Source organism: Lycium barbarum, chromosome 11 (genome assembly GCF_019175385.1).
Source record: "Lycium barbarum isolate Lr01 chromosome 11, ASM1917538v2, whole genome shotgun sequence".
Lineage (NCBI taxonomy): Eukaryota > Viridiplantae > Streptophyta > Magnoliopsida > Solanales > Solanaceae > Lycium > Lycium barbarum.
Genome location: NC_083347.1, coordinates 74,748,237 through 74,762,875, shown reverse-complemented (window position 1 = coordinate 74,762,875; position 14,639 = coordinate 74,748,237).

Here is a 14,639-nt window from a genome sequence, read left to right as displayed (position 1 = left end):
AGTGATGATGATAATGATGATATTGAAGATGGTCGCAGAGTGGCCGACGGGATATGAGATATGGATCGGGCTGAACGTTCCTCAACACTATGACTTATATATACATACATATATACATGATTATCACTGAGAGCATTCCTATTATACGCCCACAGAGGCATTGTCAGTTATACAGAGCTATACTAATGCATTTAGATAGTCAGTTTAGCTTTTGAGTTTCAGATTCCGTTCATGATTCTTATATATATGTTACTCTTATGCCTTACATACTCAGTACATTATCCGTACAGACTCCCCTATTTCACGAGGGGAGGGGGCTACGTTCATGCCCGCAGGTTCAGGTAGACAGACAGGTGGTCAAGCTTAGTAGGACTTTCATCCAGCTGTGGTCAATGAGCTCCACTTGATCTGGAGCTGCAGTTCATTTTGGTATGCTATAGGGGTTTGGCGGGGCCCTTTCCCGTCCTTTCTACAACTTTGTATTCCAGTAGAGGTCTGTAGACAGTTGTATATATTTGACATATAATGTAGCCTTGTCGGCTCCTATCTTTTGTGTACAACATATGTAGCGGCCTAGTCGGCTTGCACAGTTCTTTTCAGCATATATATATATACAGATGGTACAGAGTTCATGATCTTATCCTTTCGTGAGTAAGTATATTTTAGATTGAGTTACTTGTGGGTCACCTTGTTATTCAGTGTTGTCCAGTTGCGAGTATAGGGGTGTTTGGTCACTGGAGATCGGACACTCGTCATGACTCATCGAGTTGGGTCGTGACAACAAATTATATCCAACCCCATAGAGAAATATGTAGACACATAAGAGAAAGTAGAACCCGGGTCAAATAATGTTACCGTTCACTTTTACGCCGGCGCATAAAAGCTACTAAGAGGTTGTTGGTGCTCTAATTGGATTTTAATATTTTTACAGTCTCCACCTAATTTGTATAAGGAAAAACTAGGAAAACCATGTTAAAAGGGTTTATCAAGCAAGAGAAAAATCCTTTTTGGAGTACAGTTCGAGGTAAGGGTTCTGGTGATCCCCTAGGGAAGGTTTTAAACACTCTAGTATTAAGGATCTGTAGAATGCGGTTGACCTACGAGCTTCAATGTGTGATTAATGTATTTACTTACTTAAGCTTAATTTTCCGTAAAAAGTGTCATTCATTTTTATCATAAAATTAAAATTTCGGCAAAAAGTCCCTTAGAAAAGGGGTTTTGGGTTCAAAAAATCCGTGTAAGTGTTCAACTCACTTTATTGCCGGACTAAGGCACACTCGGGATTTCTCCAGAGTAGAGTCGCTACTATTTTAGTCCTAATAAAATGAGTTTAGTACTTATAGGTTTTTATTATATATAGGAAAATATGGAGAATGTCTCTTTTTTATATTACTACTATATATAAGGGAGAATACCTATTTTTTGTAGTCCTCACATGAATTTTTTTAAAGTTTTAATGACTTACAAATTCTTCATACATTTTGGTATATTTTAGGAACTTTAAGGACTTTTTCCATACCATTAGAAGTGATGATTTCATGAGAAAAATGATAATGGGCCCCACGAAGCACACTAATCACACATATTATGATTTTTTTATGTGAAAATATTATATTAAGCTTGTGTCACGACCCATTTAGCCTAGGCCATGCGGGCACTTACCTTCCCACCTCGGTAAGCAAACCCTCATCCCAGCAACTAAACAATACATAAATTGAAGAAAACTAAGTCGCGGAAATAATAGATACGTAAGTCTCATGATATATATAGATAGATAGTAGTAAAAAGTACGGATGACAGTAAATACCCCAGGGTCTAGTCTGAATAATACAAGAGCATCTAGGGAGAATAATACAATCTAGAAGTACTAATATATAATGTCTATGTCTCTGGAATAAAACTAAGACATATAATAGGAGAGTCTTCAAGGTCCGCGGATGCCCTGCTCACCCTGGAAACTCGAGTGGAAGCTGAAGAGTCGATCAGCCACGAGTCAGAGAAGTGGATCCGACTTGGTCCTCTACATTCATAAAAGAATGTACCAAGTGCAGGTCAGTACAAACAACAATACTAGTAAGCATCATCGGCCGACTAAGCATACTTAACACAATTCAGAAAATAAAGCAGATAAGAAAATAAACCAACCAAGCATGAGACAATATAATCGCAACCGAGTATCCGTCATAGCCTATGTAAGCAATCTACACCCGAATAGGTCAACACTGAGTATATCCGATCCAATCCAATAATCACAATCCAATCATCACAACATCTCAATCAAGTCATAATGCAATTCAGTACAGTAATGGTATGAATGTGATGTTATGCTATGCAAATGAGGTGTACACATGTACTACGGACGGAAATATCGAAGTCTCGGTAGCACAACCCAACGTGACTCGCAAAGTGTAAGTGCCACCCATCCCGGATCTTTGCCTAACAGACAGACGAGACCCTGGCTAATTGCTAACAGAGAGAGTCTCACCGGCACCACCCTGGGGCACCCGCGGAGTCCATGCACTAACAACGATTCCGGATGACACCGGAATCGGCCATGCAACAACGATGCCGGAATAGATCATCAGACATCGGCCATCTCATAGTCACTCAAGTAAAAGAGTTTGTCAAATATTAGTTTCACACAATCAATGATTCCGGAATTAAACCTCGGACATCGGCCTTCTCACAATCACTCAAGTAAACGAGTTCATCAAAATTAGTTTCATAGAAACAACGATTTCGGAATGGATCTTCGGATATTGGCCTTTCCACAATCACTCAAGTAAAGCGTTTATCAAATATCAGTTTCGCTCAATCAACGATACCGGATCATCTCGGGTATCCACCATGCATCTTGAATATGAGAGAATATGTGCAATGCATATATAAATCGATCAAGTTCAATATCACAAGTACCACAACGGGGTATGCCAACCATGTATCACATCACAATACCAACGGTGGGTATGCCAACATATATCAATAAGTCAAGTACCAATAGTAGGTATGCCAATAATATATCCAAGTATGAATACCAACACGGGCATGTCAATTCTATCCAAATCCAGATGACAAAAGAGAAGTTGATATCTACCAACTACACATGGCATCAAGCTAACACAATGAAATAATCAAGGTACACATAACGGGGTGGCTAGTCCCAACACACATCAAGGCCCAACCTAAGGCAATATCCATCCTAACTTCATACCTGAATGTTAAAATGTTGTCTCCGACATTATAATCTAAATATGTGATTCACTATCTGAAGTCGCATAAAAGGTATACTATAACCTGCTTGGATGGCCGAACCGCAACACCAACAACTCACTTTTTTGCCTTGCTTTTCCGCTGAAGATCAGAACCAAAGTAGTCTAAGCATAATCGAATTCTATATTAGAAATCAGGAAGAATGATACTAATATTGCTATTATTTCAATTAGGTCAATTTTCACCCTACAATTTGGGAAAATGGGCCCACATGGGCAAAACGCGAAATTCAGGGGCAAAATACCAAATTAAACACTAGGTGACCATAATCCAACCACTAATTGTTTATTTAACTCAAGAATTGGCCTAAATCTGATTTCAAGCAAAAAGCCCTAAATTGGGTATAAATCCTAAGTCTTTGATTCCGAAATTCAACGCTAAAATTGGAAGATATATGCTTAATAAGCTTAGATTAGTCAATATCTAACATGAACATCACCAATTTATCATTAATAACGTAGGGCAATGTTCTTCTAAAACCCTCTCTCAAATTCCATCTTTAACGAATTGTTAAAAGGAAGGGGAAAATCTAAGATGGTTGTGATTATGGGGGAGTAAAGGATTAGGAATGTTTTACCTCCAAGAATTTCTTCAAATTATCTCCAAGAACAGTTTCCCCAAGCTCAAATATCGAGATGAGAAATAATGAGGGTTTAGGACTTATTTAAGACACATTTAATGAAAAATAACTGCCCGTCACCGCCACGGCTGTAGAGAAGCCCTGCAGCGGCGCCGCTACGGCGGCTGAGATACCGCCATAGTGGTATGGCCAACATTACACATCGCCGCCCCAGCGGTCATCACACCGCCACAGCGGTGCTGCCATTGCGGGCACCAGACACCAGAATTCCCCCATTTTTTCTAAGTCTTCGATCAAAATCCCGGGTTGTTCCTGAGGCCATCTGCTCACAAACTGCCCACATAGACCCACACAATTATACGCTGTGAATGCGCTCGTGGTCTCAAAATTTTCAACGGAGGCCTCGTTGGCCGAGTCGACCCCCGATGCCATAATTCCAATTTCCTATTCCAAGTCCCAAAATGCATTCGAATGCATTGGGAACCGAAACAAATACCCATACCGGTTCTAAATGACCATCCGGACCTCTCAAAATTGACAAAATTTTGAAAAAGGTCCATTTGCCCAAAAGTAAACTTTGGGTAAACCATTTTTCACTTTAAGCCTATATTTTCACCAAAGTTGCCCGAATTCAGTCTAGGTACCCCGGGAAGCATATCAACGGTACCCTCGAGTCAAAAGCGAGCTAATCAATGCTCAGGAACGGGCGGAAACACAAAAGGAACTGTAACGACTAAACAGGTCATTACTTCAGATACCAATTGAACGGTTGCTCGTCCTCAAGCGAAGAAGGAAAGTAGGCAAAATACCTGAATCAGTGAACAACTGGGGATATCGGCTATGCATATCAGACTCAGTCTCCCAAGTAGCCTCCTCCACAGGTTGGTGCTTCCATTTCAACTTCACAGAAGCAATCTCTTTTGACCTCAACTTCCGAACCTACCTATCCAAGATCGCGATAGGCTCCTCCTCATAAGTCAAATATTCTCATCAAGCAATATAGAATCCCAACAGACAATGTAGGTACCATCGACATGGTATTTCTTCAGCATCGAAACATGAAAGACCGGATGGACTCTCGCCAAGTCTGGCTCAACTTTCCCCTCTTACCAAACCTCATAACACGCTTCATGGGTGAAACCTTCAATCGAACCTAGTCACCAATATACTTCAAGTCCCGGACCTTCCAGTCTGTATACATCTTCTGCCGACTCTGAGCTGCTACAAGCCTGGCCTGAATGACCCTCACCCTATCAAGGAACTCTCTCTCAATCGATCTGTGCTCCAAAATCGAGCCTCAAACCCATCGAAACAACCAATCGGAGATCTACACCTCCTACCATATAATGCCTCAAAAAGGCGCCATACCAATACTCGAATGATAACTGTTATTGTATGAAAACTCTACCAAGGGCAAGTGTTGATCCCAATGACCACCAAAGTCAATAACACACGCTCTCAACATGTCCTCGAGTACCTGAATGGTCCGTTTGGACTGGCCATCGGTCTGGGAATGGAAATTTATACTAAAGTCCAACCAGGTACCCAATTCCTCATGGAATGCCCTCCAGAATTGGGACGTGAAGATAGTGCCCCGATCAGATACAACAAAAATAGGCATCCCATGTAATCTCACAATATCCTGAATATACATCTTGGCTAACTTCTCCACGGTATAGGAAACCTGAATCGGAGCAAAGTGAGCGGACTTAGTTAACCGATCCACTATCACCCAAATAGAATCAAACTTGCCAAGGGTCTTCGGAAGACCCGCGACAAAATCCATGGTAATCCTCTCACACTTCCACACGGGAATGGGCATCCTCTGAAGCACCCCACCGGGTCGCTGGTGCTCATACTTCACATGCTGACAATTTTCACACTTAGACACAAAATCAACTGTATCCCTCCGCTCATACTTCACCTACTGACAATTTCCACACTTAGCCAGAAAATTAACTATATCCCTCTTCATACGACGCCACCAACAGTGTTGTTTCAAGTCATGATACATCTTAGTCGCTCCCGGATGAATGGAATAACGATAGTTATGGGCCTCGGATAAAATCAACTGAATTAGATCACCAACACGAGGAACGCACACCCGTCCACTAATCCTCAAAATCAATCACAGCCTCCTTGGCCTCCCCTCTTGACACCCTATCTCGAATCTTGCTTAACTGAGAATCCTCAAATTGATGAACCTTGATCTGATCCAATAACGATGACCTCGCCTCTGTACAAGCCAAAATCCTACTCGGGGCGGAGCTATCAAGATGGATGAAATTGTTGGCCAGAGTCTGAACCTCCCTGGCCAACGAACGCTCGGAGCCAATCAATCGAGCTAAACTCCCCATACTCACCGCCTTGCAACTCAAGGCATCAGCCACCACATTCGCTTTACCAAGGTGATACAGAATAGAGATGTCATAATCCTTCAGGAGCTCCATCCATCAGCGCTGCCTGGAATTAAGATCTCTCTTGGTAAACACATGCTGAAGGCTACGGTGATCGGTGAAAACCTCACAATAGACACCATACAAGTAATGCCTCTACAGCTTCAAGGCGAAGACTATGACCAACAACTCCAAATCATGGATAGGGTAAATCTTCTCGTGAACTTTTAACTGACGGGACGCATAAGCTATCACTCTACCCTCCTACATCAACACCGCACCCAAACCCATATGGAAAGTATCACAATAGATAGCGAAGTCCTTGCCCTCCACAGGTAAGGCTAGGATCGAGGCTGTAGTCAAAATAATCTTGAGCCTTTGGAAGCTCTCCTCACAATCATCCGTCCACTGGAAGGGAACATCCTTCCGAGTTAATCTGGTCAAGGATGAAGCAATGGCAGCCAAACCCTTCACAAAGAGACGATAAAAACTGGGCAAACCCACAAAACTATGAATCTCAGTAACCGTTGTGGGCCTCGCCCAACCCCTCACAGCCTCAATCTTCTGTGGATCAACCATAATCCCCTCCTTGGACACCACATGACCCAAGAATGCTACAGACTCCAACCAAACTCACACTTAGAAAACTTAGCAAACAAACTATGTTTCATCAACAAACTAAGAACGGTACGAAGATGTCTCTCATGCTCCTCTCTACTCTTGGAATACACCAAGATGTTATCAATAAACACAATCACAAAGGAATCAAGGAATGGCCTAAAGATGCCATTAATCAAAGTCATAAATGCAGCCGGGGCATTGTTAAGCCCAAAAGACATTATTAGAAACTCATAGTGGCCATATCTCTTCTGAAAGGCTATCTTCGGAATATCCTCCACTCTGATCTTCAACTAGTGATAGTCGGAATGCAAATCAATCTTCGAAAACATCGAAGCACCCTGAAGCTTGTCAAACAGATTATCAATACAAGGAATAGGGCAATTGTTCCGAATAGTGACCTTGTTTAACTGGCGGTAATCAATACATATCCTCATGGTCTCATCTTTCTTCTTCACGAATAACATTGGAGCACCCCAAGGGAAGACGCTCGGTCTAATGAACCCCTTGCTCAATAGATCCTGTAATTGTTCCTTAAGCTCCCTCACCTTAGCAGGTGCCATCCGATATGGTGGGATGGAAATGGGGCGAGTGCCCGGATCCATGTCGATACAAAAATCAATGTTGCGATCAGGTGGCATACCCGGCAAATCCGACGGGAATACCTTCGGAAACTCGCTCATAATAGGAATAGACTCAAGGGATGGAGATGCAACAGTCGTATAGCGAGGGCACGCTAAGCACGCTAAACACCCTTTACTTACTAACTCAAGACTGGGAGTACCTCCCCACTCAAGACTAGGAATGCCCAGCATGGCTAAAGTGACTGTCTTGGCGTGACAGTCCGAGATCGCATGGTAAAGAGAAAGCTAGGACGTACCCAATATAATATCAAAGTCCACCATATCCAGAATCAACAAATCTACCCAAGTGTCATACCCCATAAAAGTAACTAAACAAAACCGTAGACTCGATCAACAACCATAGAATCTCCGACCGGAGTAGACACTTGAACAGGTATATCTATGCTATCACAAGACAAATCCCAACCAACGACATGAAATGCAGATGCATACGAATAATTGGATCCAGGATCCAATAACGCAGTTGTTGCTCTATGACGGACAGAAATGGTACCTGAGATCACAGCATCTGAGGCCTCTGCCTCCGGCCTACCATAGAATGAGTAACAATGGGCTACGCCATGCCCAGTCTGGGATCCCTTTCTCGCACTTTGAGTACCACCCCTAGCTGGCTTAGACCCACCTCTAGAACCATGGGAAGTACCGCGGCCTGACTGATCACTGCCTCTATGAGAAGTCCCTCCTTGACCACCGGATAATACAAAGTCCGTGGCGGTTGATAATCCCACCTAGGTCGGGGACATCTCCTGGCAACATGCCCAACCTCTCCACAAGAGAAACAGGTAAGAGGAGTCGAGTGTTGAAACAAGAAAGCTGAATACCCGGATGAAATAGCTTGTCCACTGGTCTGGAGAACGAACTCTCAGGAGCTCTCTGCCTAGGTGGCTTACTAGAGGAAGCCGGTAATGCTGAATGCACGGGACACTGGAATAAGGCTAAGGTGGCCTAAAAAACTGACCTTCGTACCAGAACTCCCAAAACTGCCAGTCTGACGCGGCCTCTTATCACCACCACTAAAAGCACGATCCTTAGCGCCCTCAACCATAGAAGCATGCTTAATAATGGATTGGAAGGAAGCCCCCATAGACTTTATCTGAAGATAAGGAATCCGTAGAGAGCCCACTAGTCCTCCAACAAAGCGCCTGATCCTGTCGGCCTCAGTAGGGATCAACGGAGTGGAATAACGGACCAAATAAAGGAAACGGGTCATATAGGACTCCAAAGGCATGCCCCTCTGCTCAAGGTGTAAAAACTGCTCCCTACGAGCCTCTCTCAACTGGAAAACATACCTCTCAAGGAAGGCTCGGTAGAACTGAGTCCAAGTTAAAGTAGGAGAACCCTCAGGTCTGCACGCCATGAAATACCTCCACCACGTCTTCGAATCGCCACAAAATTGGTAGGACACATAATGAACGCTGGGGTCTCCACTATCTCCATACAGTGCAACAACTCATGCATATCAAGAATAAACTCATAGGCATCCTCAGACGAAGTACCAGAGAACCTCAGTGGCTTTAACTTCCTGAATCTCCCCACCAGGTCCTGATCAGCAGCAATCATAATAGCGTCATCCATGGGCCTAAAATCCTTACCAGGGGCAAGTATAGCATTGATGCGAGGAGCCATAGCTGCGGCGGGATGTGCTACCCGTGTAGGTCCCTGCTCAGGGGTCTGCGCCCCAACCCTAGTCTGTGAACCCTCATCGGGAGAAGTAACACCGGCGGCCGCCTGCTGGGCATCAAGGTGAAGTAAATTCCTAGCCATAGTGTCATACATGGACTGGTCAGAAGTAACCTCAGGTTGTGTCCGTGCTGGGGCCACACCATCCTCTGCGGCCTGGTCTCTACCCGGCTGATACTCGAGCTTGGGAGATGGATACCTCTCTCGTCGCTAGACCACCGTCGGAGCTCTACCCCTGGCTGGGGCAGCCCTGCGGCCTTTTGCTCTGCCGCTTCCTCTGGCTGTCGCCCGCCCTCGGGTGCCAATCGTAGCTGCGGGCTCTGGCACCTGACCTCGGGCAATAGTAGCTCGAGTTCTCACCATCTGTGAGAGAAGATATAAGACTCAGATACCAATTTGACTAAAGTAGCACGACGGAAAGAAAAAAAGTGAGATTTCCTAAATGTCCAATAGCCTCCCGTAGATAAGTACGGAGCTCATCGTACCAATCCACGAGACTCTACTAGAAATGCTTTTGTATTCAAGATCGGGTAACCTAGGGCTCTAATACCAACTTATCATAACCCATTTAGCCTAGGCCGTGCGGGCACTTACCTTTCCACCTCGGTAAGCGAACCCTTATCCAAAAAACAAAACAATACATAAACTGAAGAAAATTAAGTCATGAAGAAAACCCTCTCTCAAATTCCATCTCTAAAGAATTGTTAAAGGGAAGGGGAAAATCTAAGATGATTGTGATTATGGGGGAGTAAAGGATTAGGTAAGTTTTACCTCCAATAATTTCTTCAAATTATCTCCAAGAACAGTTTTCCCAAGCTCAAATACCGAGATGAAAAATAATGAGGGTCTAGGACTTATTTAAGATACATTTAATGAAAAATAACTGCCAGTCACCACCATGGCGGTGAGATGCCGTTGCAGTGGTGCCGCTACGGCTGCTGAGAAACCGCCACAGCGGTATGGCCAACATTACACATGGTCATCACACCGCCTCAGCGGTGCTGCTGGGGCGGCTCTGGTGCCGCCATTGCGGGCACCATACACCAAAATTCCCCTCTTTTTTTTTCTAAGTCTTCAATCGAAATCCCGGGTTGTTCCCGAGGCCATCTGCTCACAAAACACCCACCTAGACCCACACAAAAATACATTGTAAATGCGCTCGTGGTCTCGAAATTTCCAACGGAGGCCTTGTTGGTCGATTCAACCCCCGATGCTTTAATTCCAATTTCCCATTCCAAGTCCCGAAATGCATCCGAATGCATTGGGAACCGAAATAAATACCCATACTAGTTCTAAACGACCATCTGAACCTCTCGAAATTGATGGAATTCCAGAAAAGGTCTGTTTGCCCAAAAGTCAACTTTGGGTCAACCATTTTTCACTTTAAGCCTATATTTTCACCAAAGTTGCCCGAATTCGGTCTAGGCACCTCGGGAAGCGTATCAACGGTCCCCTCGGGACAAAAGCGAGATAATCAATGCTCGGGAATGGACGGAAACGTCGAAAGAACTATAACGACCAAACGGGTTGTTACATCTTGTTTTAAATTATATTTTTCTTAATATTTTATTATAGACACGTAAATAAATCATTCATTTATATCTTATATAGGCTTAATTATTGAATTAAAATATTGTTCTTATGATATAATTTTTTATTGATGCGATTTACCATCTATCATATGACATTTTAAATTTTATTCGTCCGATTAAAGGTAAAAAAAAAATTGTTTGATTTTCTCCTGCAATTTTTTATTATACGTGCTTGCAAGCAAACCTTCCCCAGACCCCTTTTTGTGAGATTTCACTGGGTATATTGTGGTTGTTGTTACGTGCTTGCAAACATACGTAATTAATAAAGATTTCACTTAAGGTAGGATTAAGTTTTAAAGTAAAAGAATAAACACTAATAACTTATATCATTGTTAAATATCTTTTCAATGTATCAGAAATGTAAATTATAGTCCTTCTGTCTCAATCAAAAAATGAATTCCGAAGTACGATAGCTAATTAATCTAAATTTACATGCATAATTAATCTAAATTTACGTGCATACACTTTTAACATAATATCTAATATAAAACATTATTTTCATATATATTATGATACTCTTTGAAGAAAAATGTAGTTCAAGGAAATACAATTTGATAGCTAAGAAGTAATTACACTGAAAAATTGTAAAAGTATATTTTCAATTGTTTAATATTAAAATGTTTTGGGAAATACGGGATAGTCAATATTTAATATAATTTCGGATAAAATAGTTAAGTTCAACATGAAAAAATTATTACCATGTAGATTCCATAAAACAGTTCATTAAATCTTTTTTTTTTTTAATGAAAAGCACCAAAAGGTGGATATTTATTGAAATAGAAAAAGGTCTGTACAGAACTAGCCAAAAAAACTAGTTAGAAAATAACAAGAAAGCAAAGCTGCAGCAACAAACTATACATAAAACAAAGCTAGCATTCCTGTAGTCTTGACTTGTATCCATCTATCTCATCTCCAAGCTCTCACCAGATGAAATGGATTCAAATCACTTGAATTTTCTTCAGACTGCAGGTTTGTAGCCTCACTTCCTGCAATTTCCTGCTGCAAATGCAAAAGAACATATCGAAAGTGTGCTGTCTTTGGTATATAAGTTGCATTTAGCCTCGTCTATTTAAGTTATCTAGCATGGGGATGAGCATGCATGCACACTAATACCACCCATCCTGAACTTCTCAAACAGCTAGACTAGATGCAGTAACAACTGTCCCACAGCCTTCCATCATACACATGCTAAATAAAGCAGTTTATAAGCATTTAAGCAAATCAGTTGCTTGAAACTCTAGTGTCTGATGCATATATGATTCTCAGATTTGGAATCTGAGCCTTATCAATGTTCAATAGTTTCCTAGCCATAGAAGGTAGCTTCTGAAAATTGTTAAATTGCTGTGTACCTACAATATCAAAAACATAGTTAGCTAAAAAATATGCCAGGCAGTTTCCCTCCCTATATATGTGATCCACTTCAACAGTCTGCCCTCTTATCAATCTGTTGTTGTCCTTTAAGATCATACTAATACACCATGGAACTTCCCATGTTCCTCTAATGAACATCTTCGTGGCTAAGGAGTCCGTTTCCACCAATAAAGGATACAGTTGATGATCCATACAATACTTAATTCCTTGCTTGATGGCCACAGCTTCAGCAACTAAGTTATTCCCATCTGCAATCTTTTGAGTTGCTGCATATACCAGATCTCCATTATCATATCTAATGCAAAAAGCCACTGAACTAGGACCTGCATTTCCTCTTGAAGCACCATCATTGTTGCACTTATACCAACCACTTGCAGGCACTCTCCATGTACAGTTGTGCACTTCAGGCTTGGTCTAAACTGTTCAAAGTAATCTATAATATCAGGCCACTTATGAGGGATGTTCTGCCAAACTGGATACCTTACTTTGCATAGCAAGTGAATGTTCTGAGAAATTTCATGGATCACCCTATGCATAGACATTGTGCCTCCATGGAGCTTTGTGTTTCTCCATTTCCATATTTGCCACATGATCATTCCTGGTACTGCTTTAATGATAGGTTTCAGCTTATAATGACAATTAGTACTCCACCATATTTGCACTACTTGTTTCACCTGAGAGCAATTCATTTGTATACCAGTAGCACTGCTAAAAACTTTCCAGCTATATTGTGCAACTTCACCATTCAGAAATAAATGATCAATGGTTTCCTGCTGTGGATTCATGCAGCAACAACACCTAGATACTACATTTATTCCAATGATAGCTATCACTTCATCAACAGGTATCTTGAACTTCCATAATCTCCATAAGAAAAAGGATATCTTGAAAGGGACCCCTTTTATCCATAGTTGTTTATACACTGTAGAGATATTGCCTTTTTATCTAAGCAGGTTCCAGGCACTTGAAACAGTAAACTTCCCAGAGCTAGTCATCATCCACCATGCCTTGTCCCACAAATTTGAACTTTCCTTCGTCAGAAGCTCCTCTTGAATATGATTAACAATTTCACCCGGTAGTATTTGTTGTAGCTTATGGAAATTCCAATCATTTCCATCTAGCAGTTCAAATACATCTTCCACACTTTCATCAATGACTTGATCAGGTAATGTATAGTACAAGGCTCCTAATTTTGTCCACTTGTCAAACAAGACATTAGCAGTTCCACTCTTAGTTTCCCACCATATTTCCTGTTCTATACTATCTCTTGCTTCTAACATCATCTTCCAAACCCGTGTACCTCCCTTCCATTGGACATACTGAGGATATTGCTTCTTGCAGTATTTGTTCCATAGGTAATTGGCCCATAGTGAGTCTGAGGTTCTAAAATTCCACCATAATTTAGCACATAATGCCTTTGACACATCAAACAAGGATCTGAAGCCCAAACCACCCTCCTCCTTAGGAAAACACATATTAAGCCATGCAGACCAATGCCTAGATTTGACATCTTCCTTATTACTCCAGAAAAATTTGGCAAAAATCTGATGTATTTCCTTGATAACACATTTTGGAGGTTTCACTGCAGATAATAGATGTATAGGGACACTTTGAAGTACACTTGATATCAGCACAGCCTTTCCTCCAGGTGATAACATCCTCCCTTTCCAAGCTTGCAGTTTATCCTTCACCTTTTAAATAAGTTCAGAATAATCTTTTTTCCTCTTCCTCGCATGAGAAATTAGGCATCCTAAGTACACAAAAGGAAAAGAACCTCTTGAAAATCCTATATTTGCTGCCATCCCTTGTACAATATTCCGTGAAACCTTAGCAAACATGTAAAAGGAACTATTCCTTTTGTCAATCAGCTAACAAGACACCTTCTCATAATCCTATAACACTTTTATGATCATGTTTAGTGAATTATTGTCTGCTGAGGCAAAGATTATGGTGTCATCTACATATGCCAAGTGGTTAAGATTGGTACTCCATTTTGGCATCCCATAACCTTTAAATTCAAATATTTCAAACAATGATTTCAAGGCTCTTGTCAGAACCTCTGCTGATAAAATGAACAAAGCAGCTGACAAAGGGTCACCCTGCTTGACACCCCTAGTTGAGTGAAAGAAGCCACGAGGTTGAACATTAACTAGCACTAAGTACCAGTTATTAGCCAACAATCTCTATACTAAATCCACACTCCTTTCTGCAAACCCCATCTTCCTGAGTACCTTAGTTAAAAATAACCATGAAACTCTATCATAGGCCTTAGTCATATCAAGTTTCAAAACTACATTTGCAGGTTTTCCTCTCAATCTGATGTCAGACACAATTTCCTAAGCCAATACGACATTTTCAATGATGTTTCTCCCTTTAACAAAACCAAACTGATTAGTTGAAATGAGCCTAGGAAGAATATGATCAAGCTTGTCATGTAACACTCTAGAAATTATCTTGTTTATGAAGTTGCTAAGACTTCTTGGCCTCA